Source organism: Anomaloglossus baeobatrachus, chromosome 11 (genome assembly GCF_048569485.1).
Source record: "Anomaloglossus baeobatrachus isolate aAnoBae1 chromosome 11, aAnoBae1.hap1, whole genome shotgun sequence".
NCBI lineage: Eukaryota > Metazoa > Chordata > Amphibia > Anura > Aromobatidae > Anomaloglossus > Anomaloglossus baeobatrachus.
The window spans coordinates 196,239,810-196,266,217 of NC_134363.1; the positions used below are offsets into that span (position 1 = coordinate 196,239,810).

General features: G+C 55.8%; 1 long non-coding RNA gene across 1 annotated transcript in view; it reads right to left on the bottom strand.

Moving 5' to 3' along the window:
* LOC142257129 (uncharacterized) overlaps window positions 1–26,408 on the bottom strand; it is a 38,977-nt gene that overhangs the window by 7,869 nt on the left and 4,700 nt on the right. The window contains exon 2 of the long non-coding RNA XR_012727594.1: window positions 24,521–24,604. This is a non-coding gene — a long non-coding RNA (uncharacterized LOC142257129). The remainder of the gene's footprint in view (window positions 1–24,520; window positions 24,605–26,408) is intronic.

Below are 26,408 nucleotides of genomic sequence, written 5' to 3' on the forward strand. Positions count from 1 at the left end.
GCAGCCTGCGAGCCCCATGATTGCTGCGAGCTGTGGTGACGGCAGCAGAGGAAGCCTGCGCTACCCACAGCCCCCGAGCAACCACACGCAATCATGTCTCCACACACACTCACAACATTAGCAATCCATTACCCTGCAAAGCTAATGATCTGTACAACTCTGCCCCCATCACAAACCTCTGCCCCATCACTGCCCTCCCCAAACCTCTGCCCCATCACAAACCTCTGCCCCATCACAAACCTCTGCCCCATCACTGCCCTCCCCAAACCTTTGCCACATCACTGCCCTCCACAAACCTCTGCCCCATCACTGCCCTCCACAAACCTCTGCCCCATCACTGCCCTCCACAAACCTCTGCCCCATCACTGCCCTCCACAAACCTCTGCCCCATCACAAACCTCTGCCCCCATCACAAACCTCTGCCCCATCACTGCCCTCCCCAAACCTCTGCCCCATCACAGCCCTCCACAAACCTCTGCCCCATCACTGCCCTCCACAAACCTCTGCCCCATCACTGCCCTCCACAAACCTCTGCCCCATCACAAACCTCTGCCCCCATCACAAACCTCTGCCCCATCACTGCCCTCCCCAAACCTCTGCCCCATCACAGCCCTCCACAAACCTCTGCCCCATCACAGCCCTCCACAAACCTCTGCTCCATCACTGCCCTCCCCAAACCTCTGCCCCATCACAGCCCTCCACAAACCTCTGCCCCATCACTGCCCTCCCCAAACCTCTTCCCCATCACTGCCCTCCACAAACCTCTGCCCCATCACTGCCCTCCCCAAACCTCTGCCCCATCACTGCCCTCCCCAAACCTCTGCCCCATCACTGCCCTCCACAAACCTCTGCCCCATCACAGCCCTCCACAAACCTCTGCCCCATCACAGCCCTCCACAAACCTCTGCCCCATCACTGCCCTCCACAAACCTCTGCCCCATCACTGTCCTCCACAAACCTCTGCCCCATCACTGCCCTCCACAAACCTCTGCCCCATCACTGTCCTCCACAAACCTCTGCCCCATCACTGCCCTCCCCAAACCTCTGCCCCATCACTGCCCTCCCCAAACCTCTTCCCCATCACAGCCCTCCACAAACCTCTGCCCCATCACTGCCCTCCACAAACCTCTGCCCCATCACTGCCCTCCACAAACCTCTGCCCCATCACTGCCCTCCACAAACCTCTGCCCCATCACTGCCCTCCACAAACCTCTGCCCCATCACTGCCCTCCCCAAACCTCTGCCCCATCACTGCCCTCCACAAACCTCTGCCCCATCACTGCCCTCCACAAACCTCTGCCCCATCACAGCCCTCCCCAAACCTCTGCCCCATCACAGCCCTCCACAAACCTCTGCCCCATCACAGCCCTCCACAAACCTCTGCCCCATCACTGCCCTCCCCAAACCTCTGCCCCATCACAGCCCTCCCCAAACCTCTGCCCCATCACAGCCCTCCACAAACCTCTGCCGCATCACTGCCCTCCACAAACCTCTGCCCCATCACTGCCCTCCACAAACCTCTGCCCCATCACAGCCCTCCACAAACCTCTGCCCCATCACTGCCCTCCCCAAACCTCTGCCCCCATCACTGCCCTCCCCAAACCTCTGCCCCCATCACTGCCCTCCCCAAACCTCTGCCCCATCACTGCCCTCCCCAAACCTCTGCCCCATCACTGCCCTCCCCAAACCTCTGCCCCATCACTGCCCTCCACAAACCTCTGCCCCATCACTGCCCTCCACAAACCTCTGCCCCATCACTGCCCTCCACAAACCTCTGCCCCATCACAGCCCTCCCCAAACCTCTGCCCCATCACTGCCCTCCACAAACCTCTGCCCCATCACAAACCTCTGCCCCCATCACAAACCTCTGCCCCATCACTGCCCTCCACAAACCTCTGCCCCATCACAGCCCTCCCCAAACCTCTGCCCATCACTGCCCTCCCCAAACCTCTGCCCCATCACTGCCCTCCCCAAACCTCTGCCCCATCACTGCCCTCCCCAAACCTCTGCCCCATCACTGACCTCCCCAAACCTCTGCCCCATCACTGCCCTCCACAAACCTCTGCCCCATCACTGCCCTCCACAAACCTCTGCCCCATCACTGCCCTCCCCAAACCTCTGCCCCATCACTGTCCTCCACAAACCTCTGCCCCATCACAGCCCTCCACAAACCTCTGCCCCATCACAGCCCTCCACAAACCTCTGCCCCATCACTGCCCTCCACAAACCTCTGCCCCATCACTGCCCTCCACAAACCTCTGCCCCATCACTGCCCTCCACAAACCTCTGCCCCATCACTGCCCTCCACAAACCTCTGCCCCATCACTGCCCTCCACAAACCTCTGCCCCATCACTGCCCTCCACAAACCTCTGCCCCATCACTGCCCTCCACAAACCTCTGCCCCATCACTGCCCTCCACAAACCTCTGCCCCATCACTGCCCTCCACAAACCTCTGCCCGATCACAGCCCTCCACAAACCTCTGCCCCATCACTGCCCTCCCCAAACCTCTGCCCCATCACTGCCCTCCACAAACCTCTGCCCCATCACAAACCTCTGCCCCCATCACAAACCTCTGCCCCATCACTGCCCTCCACAAACCTCTGCCCCATCACAGCCCTCCCCAAACCTCTGCCCATCACTGCCCTCCCCAAACCTCTGCCCCATCACTGCCCTCCACAAACCTCTGCCCCATCACTGCCCTCCACAAACCTCTTCCCCATCACTGCCCTCCACAAATCTCTGCCCCATCACTGCCCTCCACAAACCTCTGCCCCATCACTGCCCTCCACAAACCTCTGCCCCATCACAGCCCTCCACAAACCTCTGCCCCATCACTGCCCTCCACAAACCTCTGCCCCATCACTGCCCTCCACAAACCTCTTCCCCATCACTGCCCTCCACAAACCTCTGCCCCATCACTGCCCTCCCCAAACCTCTGCCCCATCACTGCCCTCCACAAACCTCTGCCCCATCACTGCCCTTCACAAACCTCTGCCCCCATCACAGCCCTCCACAAACCTCTGCCCCATCACTGCCCTTCACAAACCTCTGCCCCATCACTGCCCTCCACAAACCTCTGCCCCATCACTGCCCTCCCCAAACCTCTGCCCCATCACTGCCCTCCACAAACCTCTGCCCCATCACTGCCCTCCACAAACCTCTGCCCCATCACTGCCCTCCCCAAACCTCTGCCCCATCACTGCCCTTCACAAACCTCTGCCCCATCACTGCCCTTCACAAACCTCTGCCCCATCACTGCCCTCCACAAACCTCTGCCCCATCACTGCCCTCCACAAACCTCTGCCCCATCACTGCCCTCCACAAACCTCTGCCCCCATCACAGCCCTCCCCAAACCTCTGCCCCCATCACAGCCCTCCCCAAACCTCTGCCCCATCACAGCCCTCCACAAACCTCTGCCCCATCACTGCCCTCCACAAACCTCTGCCCCATCACTGCCCTCCACAAACCTCTGCCCCATCACAGCCCTCCACAAACCTCTGCCCCATCACTGCCCTCCACAAACCTCTTCCCCCATCACTGCCCTCCACAAACCTCTGCCCCATCACAGCCCTCCACAAACCTCTGCCCCATCACTGCCCTCCACAAACCTCTGCCCCATCACAGCCCTCCACAAACCTCTGCCCCATCACTGCCCTCCACAAACCTCTGCCCCATCACAGCCCTCCACAAACCTCTGCCCCATCACAGCCCTCCACAAACCTCTGCCCCATCACAGCCCTCCACAAACCTCTGCCCCATCACAGCCCTCCACAAACCTCTGCCCAATTATTGCCCTCCACAAACCTCTGCCCCATCACTGCCCTCCCCAAACCTCTGCCCCATCACAGCCCTCCACAAACCTCTGCCCCATCACAGCCCTCCACAAACCTCTGCCCCATCACAGCCCTTCACAAACCTCTGCCCAATTATTGCCCTCCACAAACCTCTGCCCCATCACTGCCCTCCACAAACCTCTGCCCCATCACTGCCCTTCACAAACCTCTGCCCCCTCACTGCCCTCCACAAACCTCTGCCCCATCACAGCCCTCCACAAACCTCTGCCCCATCACAGCCCTCCACAAACCTCTGCCCCATCACAGCCCTCCACAAACCTCTGCCCCATCACAGCCCTCCACAAACCTCTGCCCCATCACAGCCCTCCACAAACCTCTGCCCCATCACAGCCCTCCACAAACCTCTGCCCCATCACAGCCCTCCATAAACCTCTGCCCCATCACAGCCCTCCACAAACCTCTGCCCCATCACAGCCCTCCACAAACCTCTGCCCCATCACAGCCCTCCACAAACCTCTGCCCCCTCACTGCCCTCCACAAACCTCTGCCCCATCACAGCCCTCCACAAACCTCTGCCCCATCACAGCCCTCCACAAACCTCTGCCCCATCACAGCCCTCCACAAACCTCTGCCCCATCACAGCCCTCCACAAATCTCTGCCCCATCACTGCCCTCCCCAAACCTCTGCCCCATCACTGCCCTCCACAAACCTCTGCCCCATGACTGCCCTCTCCAAACCTCTGCCCCCATCACTGCCCTCCCCAAACCTCTGCCCCCATCACTGCCCTCCCCAAACCTCTGCCCCATCACTGCCCTCCCCAAACCTCTGCCCCATCACTGCCCTTCACAAACCTCTGTCCAATTATTGCCCTCCACAAACCTCTTCCCCATCACTGCCCTCCACAAACCTCTGCCCCATCACAGCCCTCCCCAAACCTCTGCCCCATCACTGCCCTCCACAAACCTCTGCCTCCATCACTGCCCTCCCCAAACCTCTGCCCCATCACTGCCCTCCCCAAACCTCTGCCCCATCACTGCCCTCCACAAACCTCTGCCCCATCACAGCCCTCCACAAACCTCTGCCCCATCACTGCCCTCCACAAACCTCTGCCCCCATCACTGCCCTCCACAAACCTCTGCCCCATCACAGCCCTCCACAAACCTCTGCCCCATCACTGCCCTCCACAAACCTCTGCCCCATGACTGCCCTCTCCAAACCTCTGCCCCCATCACTGCCCTCCCCAAACCTCTGCCCCCATCACTGCCCTCCCCAAACCTCTGCCCCATCACTGCCCTCCACAAACCTCTGCCCCCATCACTGCCCTCCCCAAACCTCTGCCCCATCACTGCCCTTCACAAACCTCTGCCCCATCACAGCCCTCCACAAACCTCTGCCCCATGACTGCCCTCCCCAAACCTCTGCCCCCATCACTGCCCTCCCCAAACCTCTGCCCCCATCACTGCCCTCCACAAACCTCTGCCCCATCACAGCCCTCCACAAACCTCTGCCCCATGACTGCCCTCTCCAAACCTCTGCCCCCATCACTGCCCTCCCCAAACCTCTGCCCCCATCACTGCCCTCCCCAAACCTCTGCCCCATCACTGCCCTTCACAAACCTCTGCCCAATTATTGCCCTCCACAAACCTCTGCCCCATCACAGCCCTCCCCAAACCTCTGCCCCATCACTGCCCTCCACAAACCTCTGCCCCATCACTGCCCTCCCCAAACCTCTTCCCCATCACTGCCCTCCACAAACCTCTGCCCCATCACAGCCCTCCACAAACCTCTGCCCCATCACTGCCCTCCCCAAACCTCTGCCCCATCACAGCCCTCCACAAACCTCTGCCCCATCACAGCCCTCCACAAACCTCTGCCCCATCACAGCCCTCCACAAACCTCTGCCCCATCACTGCCCTCCCCAAACCTCTGCCCCATCACTGCCCTCCCCAAACCTCTGCCCCATCACTGCCCTCCCCAAACCTCTGCCCCATCACTGCCCTCCCCAAACCTCTGCCCCATCACTGCCCTCCACAAACCTCTGCCCCATCACTGCCCTCCCCAAACCTCTGCCCCCATCACAGCCCTCCACAAACCTCTGCCCCATCACTGCCCTTCATAAACCTCTGCCCAATTATTGCCCTCCACAAACCTCTGCCCCATCACAGCCCTCCCCAAACCTCTGCCCCCATCACAGCCCTCCACAAACCTCTGCCCCATCACTGCCCTTCACAAACCTCTGCCCAATTATTGCCCTCCACAAACCTCTGCCCCATCACAGCCCTCCCCAAACCTCTGCCCCATCACTGCCCTCCACAAACCTCTGCCCCATCACAGCCCTCCACAAACCTCTGCCCCATCACTGCCCTCCACAAACCTCTGCCCCATCACTGCCCTCCCCAAACCTCTGCCCCATCACAGCCCTCCACAAACCTCTGCCCCATCACAGCCCTCCACAAACCTCTGCCCCATCACAGCCCTCCACAAACCTCTGCCCCATCACTGCCCTCCCCAAACCTCTGCCCCATCACTGCCCTCCCCAAACCTCTTCCCCATCACTGCCCTCTACAAATCTCTGCCCCATCACTGCCCTCTACAAATCTCTGCCCCATCACAGCCCTCTACAAATCTCTGCCCCATCACAGCCCTCCACAAACCTCTGCCCCATCACAGCCCTCCACAAACCTCTGCCCCATCACTGCCCTCCACAAACCTCTGCCCCATCACAGCCCTCCACAAACCTCTGCCCCATCACAGCCCTCCACAAACCTCTGCCCCATCACTGCCCTCCCCAAACCTCTGCCCCATCACTGCCCTCCACAAACCTCTGCCCCATCACAGCCCTCCACAAACCTCTGCCCCATCACTGCCCTCCACAAACCTCTGCCCCATCACTGCCCTCCACAAACCTCTGCCCCATCACAGCCCTCCCCAAACCTCTGCCCCATCACTGCCCTCCCCAAACCTCTGCCCCATCACTGCCCTCCCCAAACCTCTGCCCCATCACTGCCCTCCCCAAACCTCTGCCCCATCACTGCCCTCCACAAACCTCTGCCCCATCACTGCCCTCCACAAACCTCTGCCCCATCACTGCCCTCCCCAAACCTCTGCCCCATCACTGCCCTCCCCAAACCTCTTCCCCATCACAGCCCTCCCCAAACCTCTGCCCCATCACAGCCCTCCACAAACCTCTGCCCCATCACTGCCCTCCCCAAACCTCTGCCCCATCACTGCCCTCCACAAACCTCTGCCCCCATCACTGCCCTCCACAAACCTCTGCCCCATCACTGCCCTCCCCAAACCTCTGCCCCCATCACAGCCCTCCACAAACCTCTGCCCCATCACTGCCCTTCACAAACCTCTGCCCAATTATTGCCCTCCACAAACCTCTGCCCCATCACTGCCCTCCACAAACCTCTGCCCCATCACTGCCCTTCACAAACCTCTGCCCAATTATTGCCCTCCACAAACCTCTGCCCCATCACTGCCCTCCACAAACCTCTGCCCCATCACTGCCCTCCACAAACCTCTGCCCCATCACTGCCCTCCACAAACCTCTGCCCCATCACTGCCCTCCACAAACCTCTGCCCCATCACAGCCCTCCACAAACCTCTGCCCCATCACTGCCCTCCCCAAACCTCTTCCCCATCACTGCCCTCCCCAAACCTCTGCCCCATCACTGCCCTCCCCAAACCTCTGCCCCATCACTGCCCTCCCCAAACCTCTGCCCCATCACTGCCCTCCCCAAACCTCTGCCCCCATCACTGCCCTCCCCAAACCTCTGCCCCATCACTGCCCTCCACAAACCTCTGCCCCATCACTGCCCTCCCCAAACCTCTGCCCCATCACAGCCCTCCCCAAACCTCTGCCCCATCACTGCCCTCCACAAACCTCTGCCCCATCACTGCCCTCCACAAACCTTTGCCCCATCACTGCCCTTCACAAACCTCTGCCCAATTATTGCCCTCCACAAACCTCTGCCCCATCACTGCCCTCCCCAAACCTCTGCCCCATCACAGCCCTCCACAAACCTCTGCCCCATCACAGCCCTCCCCAAACCTCTGCTCCATCACTGCCCTCCACAAACCTCTGCCCCATCACTGCCCTCCACAAACCTCTGCCCCATCACTGCCCTCCCCAAACCTCTTCCCCATCACTGCCCTCCACAAATCTCTGCCCCATCACTGCCCTCCCCAAACCTCTGCCCCATCACTGCCCTCTACAAATCTCTGCCCCATCACTGCCCTCCACAAACCTCTGCCCCATCACAGCCCTCCACAAACCTCTGCCCCATCACTGCCCTCCACAAACCTCTGCCCCATCACAGCCCTCCACAAACCTCTGCCCCATCACTGCCCTCCCCAAACCTCTGCCCCATCACTGCCCTCCACAAACCTCTGCCCCATCACTGCCCTCCACAAACCTCTGCCCCATCACTGCCCTCCCCAAACCTCTGCCCCATCACTGCCCTCCACAAACCTCTGCCCCATCACTGCCCTCCACAAACCTCTGCCCCATCACAGCCCTCCCCAAACCTCTGCCCCATCACTGCCCTCCACAAACCTCTGCCCCATCACAGCCCTCCACAAACCTCTGCCCCATCACTGCCCTCCACAAACCTCTGCCCCATCACTGCCCTCCACAAACCTCTGCCCCATCACAGCCCTCCACAAACCTCTGCCCCATCACTGCCCTCCACAAACCTCTGCCCCATCACTGCCCTCCACAAACCTCTGCCCCATCACTGCCCTCCACAAACCTCTGCCCCATCACAGCCCTCCACAAACCTCTGCCCCATCACTGCCCTCCACAAACCTCTGCCCCATCACTGCCCTCTACAAACCTCTGCCCCATCACAGCCCTCCCCAAACCTCTGCCCCATCACAGCCCTCCACAAACCTCTGCCCCATCACTGCCCTCCACAAACCTCTGCCCCATCACTGCCCTCCACAAACCTCTGCCCCATCACTGCCCTTCACAAACCTCTGCCCCATCACTGCCCTCCACAAACCTCTGCCCCATCACTGCCCTTCACAAACCTCTGCCCCATCACTGCCCTCCACAAACCTCTGCCCCATCACTGCCCTTCACAAACCTCTGCCCCATCACAGCCCTCCACAAACCTCTGCCCCATCACAGCCCTCCACAAACCTCTGCCCCATCACTGCCCTCCACAAACCTCTGCCCCATCACAGCCCTCCACAAACCTCTGCCCCATCACAGCCCTCCACAAACCTCTGCCCCCATCACTGCCCTTCACAAACCTCTGCCCCATCACTGCCCTCCACAAACCTCTGCCCCATCACTGCCCTCCACAAACCTCTGCCCCATCACAGCCCTCCCCAAACCTCTGCCCCATCACTGCCCTCCACAAACCTCTGCCCCATCACTGCCCTCCACAAACCTCTGCCCCATCACTGCCCTCCCCAAACCTCTGCCCCATCACAGCCCTCCCCAAACCTCTGCCCCATCACTGCCCTCCACAAACCTCTGCCCCATCACTGCCCTCTCCAAACCTCTGCCCCCATCACTGCCCTCCACAAACCTCTGCCCCATCACTGCCCTCCACAAACCTCTGCCCCATCACTGCCCTCCACAAACCTCTGCCCCCATCACAAACCTCTGCCCCATCACTGCCCTCCACAAACCTCTGCCCCATCACTGCCCTCCACAAACCTCTGCCCCCATCACAAACCTCTGCCCCATCACTGCCCTCCACAAACCTCTGCCCCATCACTGCCCTCTCCAAACCTCTGCCCCCATCACAAACCTCTGCCCCATCACTGCCCTCTCCAAACCTCTGCCCCCATCACAAACCTCTGCCCCATCACTGCCCTCCACAAACCTCTGCCCCATCACAGCCCTTCCCAAACCTCTGCCCATCACTGCCCTCCCCAAACCTCTGCCCCATCACTGCCCTCCACAAACCTCTGCCCCATCACTGCCCTCCACAAACCTCTTCCCCATCACTGCCCTCCACAAATCTCTGCCCCATCACTGCCCTCCACAAACCTCTGCCCCATCACTGCCCTCCACAAACCTCTGCCCCATCACTGCCCTCCACAAACCTCTGCCCCATCACTGCCCTCCACAAACCTCTGCCCCATCACTGCCCTCCCCAAACCTCTGCCCCATCACTGCCCTCCACAAACCTCTTCCCCATCACTGCCCTCCCCAAACCTCTGCCCCATCACTGCCCTCCACAAACCTCTGCCCCATCACTGCCCTCCACAAACCTCTGCCCCCATCACTGCCCTCCCCAAACCTCTGCCCCCATCACTGCCCTCCCCAAACCTCTGCCCCATCACAGCCCTCCCCAAACCTCTGCCCCATCACTGCCCTCCACAAACCTCTGCCCCATCACAGCCCTCCCCAAACCTCTGCCCCATCACTGCCCTCCCCAAACCTCTTCCCCATCACTGCCCTCCACAAACCTCTGCCCCATCACAGCCCTCCACAAACCTCTGCCCCATCACTGCCCTCCACAAACCTCTGCCCCATCACAGCCCTCCACAAACCTCTGCCCCATCACAGCCCTCCACAAACCTCTGCCCCATCACTGCCCTCCACAAACCTCTGCCCCATCACAGCCCTCCCCAAACCTCTACCCCATCACAGCCCTCCACAAACCTCTGCCCCATCACTGCCCTCCACAAACCTCTGCCCCATCACTGCCCTCCACAAACCTCTGCCCCATCACTGCCCTCCACAAACCTCTGCCCCATCACTGCCCTCCACAAACCTCTGCCCCCATCACAGCCCTCCCCAAACCTCTGCCCCCATCACAGCCCTCCCCAAACCTCTGCCCCCATCACAGCCCTCCCCAAACCTCTGCCCCATCACAGCCCTCCACAAACCTCTGCCCCATCACAGCCCTCCACAAACCTCTGCCCCATCACAGCCCTCCACAAACCTCTGCCCCATCACTGCCCTTCACAAACCTCTGCCCAATTATTGCCCTCCACAAACCTCTGCCCCATCACTGCCCTCCACAAACCTCTGCCCCATCACTGCCCTTCACAAACCTCTGCCCCCTCACTGCCCTCCCCAAACCTCTGCCCCATCACAGCCCTCCACAAACCTCTGCCCCATCACAGCCCTCCACAAACCTCTGCCCCATCACAGCCCTCCACAAACCTCTGCCCCATCACAGCCCTCCACAAACCTCTGCCCCATCACAGCCCTCCACAAACCTCTGCCCCATCACTGCCCTCCACAAACCTCTGCCCCATCACAGCCCTCCACAAACCTCTGCCCCCATCACAGCCCTCCACAAACCTCTGCCCCATCACAGCCTTCCACAAACCTCTGCCCCATCACAGCCCTCCACAAACCTCTGCCCCATCACTGCCCTACACAAACCTCTGCCCCATCACTGCCCTTCACAAACCTCTGCCCCCTCACTGCCCTCCCCAAACCTCTGCCCCATCACAGCCCTCCACAAACCTCTGCCCCATCACAGCCCTCCACAAACCTCTGCCCCATCACTGCCCTCCACAAACCTCTGCCCCATCACAGCCCTCCACAAACCTCTGCCCCATCACAGCCCTCCCCAAACCTCTGCCCCATCACTGCCCTCCACAAACCTCTGCCCCATCACTGCCCTCCACAAACCTCTGCCCCATCACTGCCCTCCACAAACCTCTGCCCCATCACAGCCCTCCACAAACCTCTGCCCCATCACAGCCCTCCACAAACCTCTGCCCCATCACTGCCCTCCACAAACCTCTGCCCCATCACTGCCCTCCACAAACCTCTGCCCCATCACTGCCCTCCACAAACCTCTGCCCCATCACAGCCCTCCCCAAACCTCTGCCCCATCACTGCCCTCCACAAACCTCTGCCCCATCACAGCCCTCCACAAACCTCTGCCCCATCACAGCCCTCCACAAACCTCTGCCCCATCACTGCCCTCCACAAACCTCTGCCCCATCACTGCCCTCCACAAACCTCTGCCCCATCACTGCCCTCCCCAAACCTCTGCCCCATCACTGCCCTCCCCAAACTTCTGCCCCCATCACTGCCCTCCCCAAACTTCTGCCCCCATCACTGCCCTCCCCAAACCTCTGCCCCCATCACTGCCCTCCACAAACCTCTGCCCCATCACTGCCCTCCCCAAACCTCTGCCCCTATCACAGCCCTCCCCAAACCTCTTCCCCATCACTGCCCTCCCCAAACCTCTGCCCCATCACAGCCCTCCACAAACCTCTGCCCCATCACAGCCCTCCACAAACCTCTGCCCCATCACTGCCCTCCCCAAACCTCTGCCCCATCACTGCCCTCCCCAAACCTCTGCCCCATCACTGCCCTCCCCAAACCTCTGCCCCATCACTGCCCTCCCCAAACTTCTGCCCCCATCACTGCCCTCCCCAAACCTCTGCCCCCATCACTGCCCTCCACAAACCTCTGCCCCATCACTGCCCTCCACAAACCTCTGCCCTCCACAAACCTCTGCCCCATCACAGCCCTCCACAAACCTCTGCCCCATCACAGCCCTCCACAAACCTCTGCCCCATCACAGCCCTCCACAAACCTCTGCCCCATCACAGCCCTCCACAAACCTCTGCCCCATCACAGCCCTCCACAAACCTCTGCCCCATCACAGCCCTCCACAAACCTCTGCCCCATCACTGCCCTTCACAAACCTCTGCCCAATTATTGCCCTCCACAAACCTCTGCCCCATCACTGCCCTCCACAAACCTCTGCCCCATCACAGCCCTCCACAAACCTCTGCCCCATCACAGCCCTCCACAAACCTCTGCCCCATCACAGCCCTCCACAAACCTCTGCCCCATCACAGCCCTCCACAAACCTCTGCCCCATCACTGCCCTCCACAAACCTCTGCCCCATCACTGCCCTCCACAAACCTCTGCCCCATCACTGCCCTCCACAAACCTCTGCCCCATCACTGCCCTCCACAAACCTCTGCCCCATCACAGCCCTCCACAAACCTCTGCCCCATCACAGCCCTCCACAAACCTCTGCCCCATCACAGCCCTCCACAAATCTCTGCCCCATCACTGCCCTCCACAAACCTCTGCCCCATCACTGCCCTTCACAAACCTCTGCCCAATTATTTCCCTCCACAAACCTCTGCCCCCATCACTGCCCTCCCCAAACCTCTGCCCCATCACAGCCCTCCACAAACCTCTGCCCCCATCACTGCCCTCTCCAAACCTCTGCCCCCATCACTGCCCTCCCCAAACCTCTGCCCCCATCACTGCCCTCCACAAACCTCTGCCCCATCACTGCCCTCCCCAAACCTCTGCCCCATCACTGCCCTCCCCAAACCTCTGCCCCCATCACTGCCCTCCACAAACCTCTGCCCCATCACAGCCCTCCACAAACCTCTGCCCCATCACTGCCCTCCCCAAACCTCTGCCCCATCACTGCCCTCCATAAACCTCTGCCCCCATCACAGCCCTCCACAAACCTCTGCCCCATCACTGCCCTCCACAAACCTCTGCCCCATCACAGCCCTCCCCAAACCTCTGCCCCATCACTGCCCTCCCCAAACCTCTGCCCCATCACTGCCCTTCACAAACCTCTGCCCAATTATTGCCCTCCACAAACCTCTGCCCCATCACTGCCCTCCCCAAACCTCTGCCCCATCACTGCCCTCCACAAACCTCTGCCCCATCACTGCCCTCCCCAAACCTCTGCCCCCATCACAGCCCTCCACAAACCTCTGCCCCATCACTGCCCTCCATAAACCTCTGCCCCCATCACAGCCCTCCACAAACCTCTGCCCCATCACTGCCCTCCACAAACCTCTGCCGCATCACTGCCCTCCACAAACCTCTGCCCCATCACTGCCCTCCACAAACCTCTGCCCCATCACTGCCCTCCACAAACCTCTGCCCCATCACTGCCCTCCACAAACCTCTGCCCCCATCACAGCCCTCCCCAAACCTCTGCCCCATCACAGCCCTCCCCAAACCTCTGCCCCATCACTGCCCTCCACAAACCTCTGCCCCATCACTGCCCTCCACAAACCTCTGCCCCATCACAGCCCTCCACAAACCTCTGCCCCATGACTGCCCTCCACAAACCTCTGCCCCATCACAGCCCTCCACAAACCTCTGCCCCATCACAGCCCTCCCCAAACCTCTGCCCCATCACTGCCCTCCCCAAACCTCTGCCCCATCACTGCCCTCCCCAAACCTCTGCCCCATCACTGCCCTCCCCAAACCTCTGCCCCATCACTGCCCTCCACAAACCTCTGCCCCATCACAGCCCTCCACAAACCTCTGCCCCATCACTGCCCTCCCCAAACCTCTGCCCCATCACAGCCCTCCCCAAACCTCTGCCCCATCACAGCCCTCCACAAACCTCTGCCCCATCACTGCCCTCCACAAACCTCTGCCCCATCACTGCCCTCCACAAACCTCTGCCCCATCACTGCCCTCCACAAACCTCTGCCCCATCACTGCCCTCCACAAACCTCTGCCCCCATCACTGCCCTCCACAAACCTCTGCCCCATCACTGCCCTCAACAAACCTCTGCCCCATCACTGCCCTCCACAAACCTCTGCCCCATCACTGCCCTCCACAAACCTCTGCCCCATCACTGCCCTCCCCAAACCTCTGCCCCATCACTGCCCTCCACAAACCTCTGCCCCATCACTGCCCTCCCCAAACCTCTGCCCCATCACAGCCCTCCCCAAACCTCTGCCCCATCACTGCCCTCCCCAAACCTCTGCCCCATCACTGCCCTCCACAAACCTCTGCCCCATCACTGCCCTCCACAAACCTCTGCCCCATCACTGCCCTCCACAAACCTCTGCCCCATCACTGCCCTCCACAAACCTCTGCCCCATCACAGCCCTCCCCAAACCTCTGCCCCATCACAGCCCTCCCCAAACCTCTGCCCCATCACTGCCCTCCCCAAACCTCTGCCCCCATCACTGCCCTCCACAAACCTCTGCCCCATCACTGCCCTCCACAAACCTCTGCCCCATCACTGCCCTCCACAAACCTCTGCCCCATCACAGCCCTCCACAAACCTCTGCCCCATCACAGCCCTCCCCAAACCTCTGCCCCATCACTGCCCTCCATAAACCTCTGCCCCATCACTGCCCTCCCCAAACCTCTGCCCCATCACTGCCCTCCACAAACCTCTGCCCCCATCACAGCCCTCCACAAACCTCTTCCCCATCACTGCCCTCCACAAACCTCTGCCCCATCACTGCCCTCCACAAACCTCTGCCCCATCACTGCCCTTCACAAACCTCTGCCCCATCACAGCCCTTCACAAACCTCTGCCCCATCACTGCCCTCCACAAACCTCTGCCCCATCACTGCCCTCCCCAAACCTCTGCCCCCATCACAGCCCTCCCCAAACCTCTGCCCCATCACTGCCCTCCACAAACCTCTGCCCCATCACTGCCCTCCACAAACCTCTGCCCCATCACTGCCCTCCCCAAACCTCTGCCCCATCACTGCCCTCCACAAACCTCTGCCCCATCACTGCCCTCCACAAACCTCTGCCCCATCACTGCCCTCCACAAACCTCTGCCCCATCACTGCCCTCCACAAACCTCTGCCCCATCACTGCCCTCCCCAAACCTCTGCCCCATCACTGCCCTCCACAAACCTCTGCCCCCATCACAGCCCTCCACAAACCTCTTCCCCATCACTGCCCTCCACAAACCTCTGCCCCATCACTGCCCTCCACAAACCTCTGCCCCATCACTGCCCTTCACAAACCTCTGCCCCATCACAGCCCTTCACAAACCTCTGCCCCATCACTGCCCTCCACAAACCTCTGCCCCATCACTGCCCTCCCCAAACCTCTGCCCCCATCACAGCCCTCCCCAAACCTCTGCCCCATCACTGCCCTCCACAAACCTCTGCCCCATCACTGCCCTCCACAAACCTCTGCCCCATCACTGCCCTCCCCAAACCTCTGCCCCATCACTGCCCTCCACAAACCTCTGCCCCATCACTGCCCTCCACAAACCTCTGCCCCATCACTGCCCTCCCCAAACCTCTGCCCCCATCACTGCCCTCCCCAAACCTCTGCCCCATCACTGCCCTCCACAAACCTCTGCCCCATCACAGCCCTCCACAAACCTCTGCCCCATCACTGCCCTCCACAAACCTCTGCCCCATCACAGCCCTCCACAAACCTCTGCCCCATCACTGCCCTCCACAAACCTCTGCCCCATCACAGCCCTTCACAAACCTCTGCCCCATCACTGCCCTCCACAAACCTCTGCCCCATCACAGCCCTCCACAAACCTCTGCCCCATCACTGCCCTCCACAAACCTCTGCCCCATCACTGCCCTCCACAAACCTCTGCCCCATCACTGCCCTCCACAAACCTCTGCCCCCATCACAGCCCTCCACAAACCTCTGCCCCATCACTGCCCTCCACAAACCTCTGCCCCATCACTGCCCTCCACAAACCTCTGCCCCCATCACAGCCCTCCACAAACCTCTGCCCCATCACTGCCCTCCACAAACCTCTGCCCCATCACTGCCCTCCACAAACCTCTGCCCCATCACTGCCCTCCACAAACCTCTGCCCCATCACTGCCCTCCACAAACCTCTGCCCCCATCACTGCCCTCCACAAACCTCTGCCCCATCACTGCCCTCCACAAACCTCTGCCCCATCACTGCCCTCCACAAACCTCTGCCCCATCACTGCCCTCCACAAACCTCTGCCCCATCACAGCCCTCCACAAACCTCTGCCCCATCACTGCCCTCCCCAAACCTCTGCCCCATCACTGCCCTCCACAAACCTCTGCCCCATCACTGCCCTCCCCAAACCTCTGCCCCATCACAGCCCTCCACAAACCTCTGCCCCATCACTGCCCTCCACAAACCTCTGCCCCATCACTGCCCTCCCCAAACCTCTGCCCCATCACTGCCCTCCACAAACCTCTGCCCCATCTTCACCCTGCACCTCATCCTAATATTATGATATTTATTTCTACATAACAGCTGTGTCTCTGAGCACTAAACATAGTCTTCATAGACAGCGGAGGGAAAAACCTGCAGATGTGTCTGTATAGAGAGCGGAGGGAAAAACTGCAGATGTGTTTGTATAGAGAGCGGAGGAGGGAGAAACCTGCAGATGTGTCTGTATAGAGAGCGGAGAGGAAAACCTGCAGATGTGTCTGTATAGAGAGCGGAGAGGAAAACCTGCAGATGTGTCTGTATAGAGAGCGGAGGGACAAACCTGCAGATGTGTCTATAGAGAGCGGAGGGAAAAACCTGCAGATGTGTCTATAGAGAGCGGAGGGAAAAACCTGCAGATGTGTCTATAGAGAGCGGAGAGGAAAACTTGCAGACGTGTCTATAGAGAGCGGAGAGGAAAACTTGCAGACGTGTCTATAGAGAGCGGAGGGAAAAACCTGCAGATGTGTCTTTATAGAGAGCGGAGGGAAAAACGTGCATGTGTCTGTATAGAGAGCGGAGGGAAAAACCTGCAGATGTGTCTATATAGAGAGCGGAGGGAAAAACCTGTTGAGCCTCCTCACCTCGCCCATCTCTCTAAGCACTGAACGCCTTGTTCTTCTGTGTCTTGCTCAGTGGTGATGTTCAGCCTCCTCACCTCACCCGTCTCTCTAAGCACTGAACGCCTTGTTCTTCTGTGTCTTGCTCAGTGGTGATCTTCAGCCTCCTCACCTCACCCGTCTCTCTAAGCACTGAACGCTTTGTTCTTCTGTGTCTTGCTCAGTGGTGATGTTCAGCCTCCTCACCTCGCCCGTCTCTCTAAGCACTGAACACCTTGTTTTTCTGTGTCTTGCTCAGTGGTGATGTTCAGCCTCCTCACCTCGCCCGTCTCTCTAAGCACTGAACACCTTGTTCTTCTGTGTCTTGCTCAGTGGTGATGTTCAGCGTCCTCACCTCGCCCATCTCTCTAAGCACTGAACACCTTGTTCTTCTGTGTCTTGCTCAGTGGTGATGTTCAGCCTCCTCACCTCACCCGTCTCTCTAAGCACTGAACACCTTGTTCTTCTGTGTCTTGCTCAGTGGTGATGTTCAGCCTCCTCACCTCGCCCATCTCTCTAAGCACTGAACACCTTGTTCTTCTGTGTCTTGCTCAGTGGTGATGTTCAGCCTCCTCACCTCACCCGTCTCTCTAAGCACTGAACACCTTGTTCTTCTGTGTCTTGCTCAGTGGTGATGTTCAGCCTCCTCACCTCGCCCATCTCTCTAAGCACTGAACACCTTTTTCTTCTGTGTCTTGCTCAGTGGTGATGTTCAGCCTCCTCACCTCACCCGTCTCTCTAAGCACTGAACGCTTTGTTCTTCTGTGTCTTGCTCAGTGGTGATGTTCAGCCTCCTCACCTCACCCGTCTCTCTAAGCACTGAACGCCTTGTTCTTCTGTGTCTTGCTCAGTGGTGATGTTCAGCCTCCTCACCTCACCCGTCTCTCTAAGCACTGAACGCTTTGTTCTTCTGTGTCTTGCTCAGTGGTGATGTTCAGCCTACTCACCTCGCCCGTCTCTCTAAGCACTGAACACCTTGTTCTTCTGTGTCTTGCTCAGTGGTGATGTTCAGCCTCCTCACCTCGCCCGTCTCTCTAAGCACTGAACGTATTTTTCTTCTGTGTCTTGCTCAGTGGTGATCTTCAGCCTCCTCACCTCGCCCGTCTCTCTAAGCACTGAACACCTTGTTCTTCTGTGTCTTGCTCAGTGGTGATGTTCAGCCTCCTCACCTCGCCCGTCTCTCTAAGCACTGAACGCTTTGTTCTTCTGTGTCTTGCTCAGTGGTGATGTTCAGCCTCCTCACCTCACCCGTCTCTCTAAGCACTTCTTCTGTGTCTTGCTCAGTGGTGATGTTCAGCCTCCTCACCTCGCCCGTCTCTCTAAGCACTGAACGCTTTGTTCTTCTGTGTCTTGCTCAGTGGTGATGTTCAGCCTACTCACCTCGCCCGTCTCTCTAAGCACTGAACACCTTGTTCTTCTGTGTCTTGCTCAGTGGTGATGTTCAGCCTCCTCACCTCGCCCGTCTCTCTAAGCACTGAACGTATTTTTCTTCTGTGTCTTGCTCAGTGGTGATCTTCAGCCTCCTCACCTCGCCCGTCTCTCTAAGCACTGAACGCTTTGTTCTTCTGTGTCTTGCTCAGTGGTGATGTTCAGCCTCCTCACCTCACCCGTCTCTCTAAGCACTACTTCTGTGTCTTGCTCAGTGGTGATGTTCAGCCTCCTCACCTCACCCGTCTCTCTAAGCACTTCTTCTGTGTCTTGCTCAGTGGTGATGTTCAGCGTCCTCACCTCGCCCGTCTCTCTAAGCACTGAACGCCTTGTTCTTCTGTGTCTTGCTCAGTGGTGATGTTCAGCCTCCTCACCTCACCCGTCTCTCTAAGCACTTCTTCTGTGTCTTGCTCAGTGGTGATGTTCAGCGTCCTCACCTCGCCCGTCTCTCTAAGCACTGAACGCCTTGTTCTTCTGTGTCTTGCTCAGTGGTGATGTTCAGCGTCCTCACCTCGCCCGTCTCTCTAAGCACTGAACGCCTTGTTCTTCTGTGTCTTGCTCAGTGGTGATGTTCAGCCTCCTCACCTCGCCCGTCTCTCTAAGCACTGAACACCTTTTTCTTCTGTGTCTTGCTCAGTGGTGATGTTCAGCCTCCTCACCTCACCCGTCTCTCTAAGCACTGAACGCTTTGTTCTTCTGTGTCTTGCTCAGTGGTGATGTTCAGCCTACTCACCTCGCCCGTCTCTCTAAGCACTGAACACCTTGTTCTTCTGTGTCTTGCTCAGTGGTGATGTTCAGCCTCCTCACCTCGCCCGTCTCTCTAAGCACTGAACGCATTTTTCTTCTGTGTCTTGCTCAGTGGTGATCTTCAGCCTCCTCACCTCGCCCGTCTCTCTAAGCACTGAACACCTTGTTCTTCTGTGTCTTGCTCAGTGGTGATGTTCAGCCTCCTCACCTCGCCCGTCTCTCTAAGCACTGAACACTTTTTTCTTCTGTGTCTTGCTCAGTGGTGATGTTCAGCCTCCTCACCTCACCCGTCTCTCTAAGCACTGAACGCTTTGTTCTTCTGTGTCTTGCTCAGTGGTGATGTTCAGCCTCCTCACCTCACCCGTCTCTCTAAGCACTTCTTCTGTGTCTTGCTCAGTGGTGATGTTCAGCCTCCTCACCTCGCCCGTCTCTCTAAGCACTGAACGCTTTGTTCTTCTGTGTCTTGCTCAGTGGTGATGTTCAGCCTCCTCACCTCACCCGTCTCTCTAAGCACTTCTTCTGTGTCTTGCTCAGTGGTGATGTTCAGCCTCCTCACCTCGCCCGTCTCTCTAAGCACTGAACACCTTTTTCTTCTGTGTCTTGCTCAGTGGTGATGTTCAGCCTCCTCACCTCACCCGTCTCTCTAAGCACTTCTTCTGTGTCTTGCTCAGTGGTGATGTTCAGCCTACTCACCTCGCCCGTCTCTCTAAGCACTGAACACCTTTTTCTTCTGTGTCTTGCTCAGTGGTGATGTTCAGCCTCCTCACCTCACCCGTCTCTCTAAGCACTGAACGCTTTGTTCTTCTGTGTCTTGCTCAGTGGTGATGTTCAGCGTCCTCACCTCGCCCGTCTCTCTAAGCACTGAACGCCTTGTTCTTCTGTGTCTTGCTCAGTGGTGATCTTCAGCCTCCTCACCTCGCCCGTCTCTCTAAGCACTGAACACCTTGTTCTTCTGTGTCTTGCTCAGTGGTGATGTTCAGCGTCCTCACCTCGCCCGTCTCTCTAAGCACTGAACGCCTTTTTCTTCTGTGTCTTGCTCAGTGGTGATGTTCAGCCTCCTCACCTCACCCGTCTCTCTAAGCACTGAACGCCTTGTTCTTCTGTGTCTTGCTCAGTGGTGATCTTCAGCCTCCTCACCTCACCCGTCTCTCTAAGCACTGAACGCTTTGTTCTTCTGTGTCTTGCTCAGTGGTGATGTTCAGCCTCCTCACCTCACCCGTCTCTCTAAGCACTGAACGCTTTGTTCTTCTGTGTCTTGCTCAGTGGTGATCTTCAGCCTCCTCGCCTCACCCGTCTCTCTAAGCACTGAACGCTTTGTTCTTCTGTGTCTTGCTCAGTGGTGATCTTCAGCCTCCTCACCTCACCCGTCTCTCTAAGCACTGAACGCTTTGTTCTTCTGTGTCTTGCTCAGTGGTGATGTTCAGCCTCCTCACCTCACCCGTCTCTCTAAGCACTGAACGCCTTGTTCTTCTGTGTCTTGCTCAGTGGTGATGTTCAGCCTCCTCACCTCGCCCGTCTCTCTAAGCACTGAACGCCTTGTTCTTCTGTGTCTTGCTCAGTGGTGATGTTCAGCCTCCTCACCTCGCCCGTCTCTCTAAGCACTGAACACCTTTTTCTTCTGTGTCTTGCTCAGTGGTGATGTTCAGCCTCCTCACCTCACCCGTCTCTCTAAGCACTTCTTCTGTGTCTTGCTCAGTGGTGATGTTCAGCCTCCTCACCTCGCCCGTCTCTCTAAGCACTGAACACCTTTTTCTTCTGTGTCTTGCTCAGTGGTGATGTTCAGCCTCCTCACCTCGCCCGTCTCTCTAAGCACTGAACACCTTTTTCTTCTGTGTCTTGCTCAGTGGTGATGTTCAGCCTCCTCACCTCACCCGTCTCTCTAAGCACTGAACGCCTTGTTCTTCTGTGTCTTGCTCAGTGGTGATGTTCAGCCTCCTCACCTCACCCGTCTCTCTAAGCACTTCTTCTGTGTCTTGCTCAGTGGTGATGTTCAGCCTCCTCACCTCGCCCGTCTCTCTAAGCACTGAACACCTTGTTCTTCTGTGTCTTGCTCAGTGGTGATGTTCAGCCTCCTCACCTCGCCCGTCTCTCTAAGCACTTCTTCTGTGTCTTGCTCAGTGGTGATGTTCAGCCTCCTCACCTCGCCCGTCTCTCTAAGCACTGAACACCTTGTTCTTCTGTGTCTTGCTCAGTGGTGATGTTCAGCCTCCTCACCTCGCCCGTCTCTCTAAGCACTGAACACCTTTTTCTTCTGTGTCTTGCTCAGTGGTGATGTTCAGCCTCCTCACCTCGCCCGTCTCTCTAAGCACTGAACACCTTTTTCTTCTGTGTCTTGCTCAGTGGTGATGTTCAGCCTCCTCACCTCGCCCGTCTCTCTAAGCACTGAACACCTTGTTCTTCTGTGTCTTGCTCAGTGGTGATGTTCAGCCTCCTCACCTCACCCGTCTCTCTAAGCACTTCTTCTGTGTCTTGCTTGCTTCTTCACACTTTCAGTATTTGGTCAAGACAAAAGTTTTGTCGCCTTGCCATATAATGCCCCCAATCCTAGTTTACATCCTCACCTGTGCTCACTAAATGATGGGTTAATTATTGGGTGTGTATAAAAAGAAGCCCAGCACCCCAGACCTTCACTAGAACTGCAACCTGACAACATGCCAAAAATCCACCCTGCGACCAAAGCCTTGATTATCAAGAGGCTGAAGACCAGATCCACTGCAGAGGTGGCTGCACCTTTAATGTGTCTCAGCGTGAAGTACAAAGAATTAAAAATAGATTTGAAGAGACTGGAGATGTTTTTGACAAGCCCAGGACCGGCAGACCCCACAAGACAACTACTCAGGAGGAACGTTTGTTGGTTAGAAAATCCAGAGCCAGCCCCTCTATCACTGCAGCAGAGCTCCAACAGGCCTGGTCACCTCAAGTCCCTGTGTCACCTAGAACAGTTTGTAGGATTCTGTCTGGAAATGGCCTCCATGGTGGAATCAGTGCCCAGAAGCCAGCACTAAACAAAAGGCAAATAAAAAACCGTGTGGCATTTGCCAAGTCCCGCAGCTGCTAAACAGATGGACGCTGGAAAAGTGGCAGAAGGTGGATTTCTCTGATGAATCTTCAGTTGAATTACACCACAGCTGCCGCAAATACTGCAGGAGACCAACTGGATCCTGTATGGATCCAGAAAACAGGTAAGCTTGGTGGTGGAAAGATCCTGGTCTGGGGTTACATTCAGTATGGGGGTGTACGAAACATTTGCAAGATGGAAGGCAATATCAATAGCCTAAAATATCAAGAAGTATTAGCTCCCTCTTACATTCCCAATCATAAAAAGGGGTGAAATTCTGCAGCGGGATGGTCTCTATCTCATACATCATCTCTACAACAAAGGTCCTCCTGGCAAAGAAGATCAAGGAGCTCAAGGACCGGCCAGCCCAGTCACCAGACATGAGCATCATTGAGCATGTTTGGGGTAGGATGAGAGAGGAAGCTTGGAAGACAAAACCTAAGAATCTAGATGACCTCTGGGAGGCGTGTAAGATGCATTCTCTGCTATTCCTCATGACTTCATCAATACATTGTATGAATCATTGTTGAGCCGCATGGATGAGTCCTTCTAGCTCATGAAAGTCACACAAAATATTATATATGGCTCTAATAGTACCACAACCTTATTCACCAATGTTATGCCACATATCTGTGTATTAGAAGTTCATTATTTGTGTGAATTTCACATTACTTTCTGTGGGCGACAAAACTTATGTCTTGCCAAAATCTGACCTTTCTGTGTTCATTAAATGATCAATATTTCAGCTTTACAGCAACTTTATTTTCATAACCTTACTCAAATATGGGAGGGTTTCAGCTTTCAAAAGAGTAATTTATGAAACCAGTGGATGAATTTAAAGTCAGGTTATCAGTTTTTATTTACATAACATGGATAAGCGACAGAACTTCTGTCAGGGAGAGTATTACATCAGTATTTGTAGCCAAATCCAGGAGTGGGTGATAAATACAGAAGTAGTGCCTGTGTTTCTATTCTACTTTTCCTCTGATTTTACCGCTCCTGATTTTGGCTACAAATACTGCTGTAAAATACTGACCAAATGCTCAACATGTGCACTTGGCCTTAGAATAGGCGATTCCTTGTTTTCAGTGGAGAACCTCTGTAAGTGCATATGTGCTGCAGTGTAATAGTCACAGGACAGGGAGGGGTTAAATGTTCAAGAATTTAATCTCTATTGGAAATAATCTTCCTTTATTGATAGAGACAAAAAGTGACCTCCATACACAACACAATCCACTATACCAAGACCAATAATACTACATACGAGGGAGAAATACCACCAAACCATGACCAGACAACATATTACCACCACATAGTGACCGAATATAACCATATACAAGGGAAAAAAATACTGCCACACTGTGACCAGATAACATATTATGACCACACAGTGACTGAATACAATCACATACAAGGGAGAAATACAGCTACACGTGATCAGACCAAATAGTGACAGAATAATACCACATACATGGAGAAATACTGCAACACTATGACCAGACCACATATTACCACCACACAGTGACCAAATACAACCACATACAAGGGAGACATACCTCCACATCGTGACCAAACAACATATTACGTCCAAACAGTGACCAAATACAACCACATACAAGGGAGAAATACCACCACACGTGACCAGACCACAGTGACCAAATAATACCACATACAAGGGAGAAATACCACCATACCATGACCAGATCACATATTACCACCACATGGTGACTGAAAACACCCACATACAAGGGTCAAATACCAACACCCCATGACCAGACCACATAGTAACCAAATACTACAATAATGATCATGAATAAAAACCACAATACTAATAAAGCTAGTATTACCATCAGTGCCATTATACACAGGAGCTCTGTATATAGTGTCAGTGTACAGGCAATACAGTGATCATCGGTGACATTATAGATAGGAGCTCTGTATATAGTGTATAGTGTGTGTGTACATGTAATACACTGTCTTACCAGTGACATCTCTAGTTGAAATTATTCATCTTCGCTTTCCATCTGGCGCTGACCGCCATCACTTCTTTGTGCCATGACGCGACTCTGCAGAAAATAACACACGGTCACCTATAGCCGATCACTCCCATTCCACACTTTTTCCCCAATTTCTACCCTATGTCACACTTTTATTCCACCATGGAAGACAAAATCCTCAAAATTAAATTATATTACAGCAGTAATAATGTCCCCTAATTTGCCCCTACAGTAATTATCTCCACCATTTGCCATCATAAACCAATAATGTATGTTCCTCGTTCTGGCCCCATATAGTAATTATGTCTCCCATCCTGGCCGCCTTTATTTAATAATGTCTCCCACCCTGGCCCCCTTTATTTAATAATGTCTCCCACCCTGGCCCCCTTTATTTAATAATGTCTCCCACCCTGGCCCCCTTTATTTAATAATGTCTCCCACCCTGGCCCCCTTTATTTAATAATGTCTCCCACCCTGGACCCCTTTATTTAATAATGTCTCCCACCCTGGACCCCTTTATTTAATAATGTCTCCCACCCTGGCCCCCTTTATTTAATAATGTCTCCCACCCTGGACCCCTTTATTTAATAATGTCTCCCACCCTGGCCCCCTTTATTTAATAATGTCTCCCACCCTGGTCCCCTTTATTTAATAATGTCTCCCATCCTGGTCCCCTTTATTTAATAATGTCTCCCACCCTGACCCCTTTATTTAATAATGTCTCCCATCCTGGACCCCTTTATTTAATAATGTCTCCCTTCCTGGACCCCTTTATTTAATAATGTCTCCCATCCTGGTCCCCTTTATTTAATAATGTCTCCCATCCTGGACCCCTTTATTTAATAATGTATCCCATCCTGGCCCCTTTATTTAATAATGTCTCCCATCCTGGTCCCCTTTATTTAATAATGTCTCCCATCCTGGCCCCCTTTATTTAATAATGTCTCCCATCCTGGTCCCCTTTATTTAATGTCTCCCATCCTGGCCCCCTTTATTTAATAATGTCTCCCATCCTGGCCCCCTTTATTTAATAATGTTTCCCATCCTGGTCCCCTTTATTTAATGTCTCCCATCCTGGCCCCCTTTATTTAATGTCTCCCATCCTGGCCCCCTTTATTTAATAATGTCTCCCATCCTGGCCCCCTTTATTTAATAATGTCTCCCACCCTGGTCCCCTTTATTTAATAATGTCTCCCATCCTGGTCCCCTTTATTTAATAATGTCTCCCACCCTGACCCCTTTATTTAATAATGTCTCCCATCCTGGACCCCTTTATTTAATAATGTCTCCCTTCCTGGACCCCTTTATTTAATAATGTCTCCCATCCTGGTCCCCTTTATTTAATAATGTCTCCCATCCTGGACCCCTTTATTTAATAATGTATCCCATCCTGGCCCCTTTATTTAATAATGTCTCCCATCCTGGTCCCCTTTATTTAATAATGTCTCCCATCCTGGCCCCCTTTATTTAATAATGTCTCCCATCCTGGTCCCCTTTATTTAATGTCTCCCATCCTGGCCCCCTTTATTTAATAATGTCTCCCATCCTGGCCCCTTTATTTAATAATGTCTCCCATCCTGGCCCCCTTTATTTAATAATGTCTCCCATCCTGGTCCCCTTTATTTAATAATGTTTCCCATCCTGGCCCCCTTTATTTAATGTCTCCCATCCTGACCCCTTTATTTAATAATGTCTCCCTTCCTGGTCCCCTTTATTTAATAATGTCTCCCATCCTGGACCCCTTTATTTAATAATGTTTCCCATCCTGACCCCTTTATTTAATAATGTTTCCCATCCTGGTCCCCTTTATTTAATAATGTCTCCCATCCTGGCCCCCTTTATTTAATAATGTCTCCCATCCTGGACCCCTTTA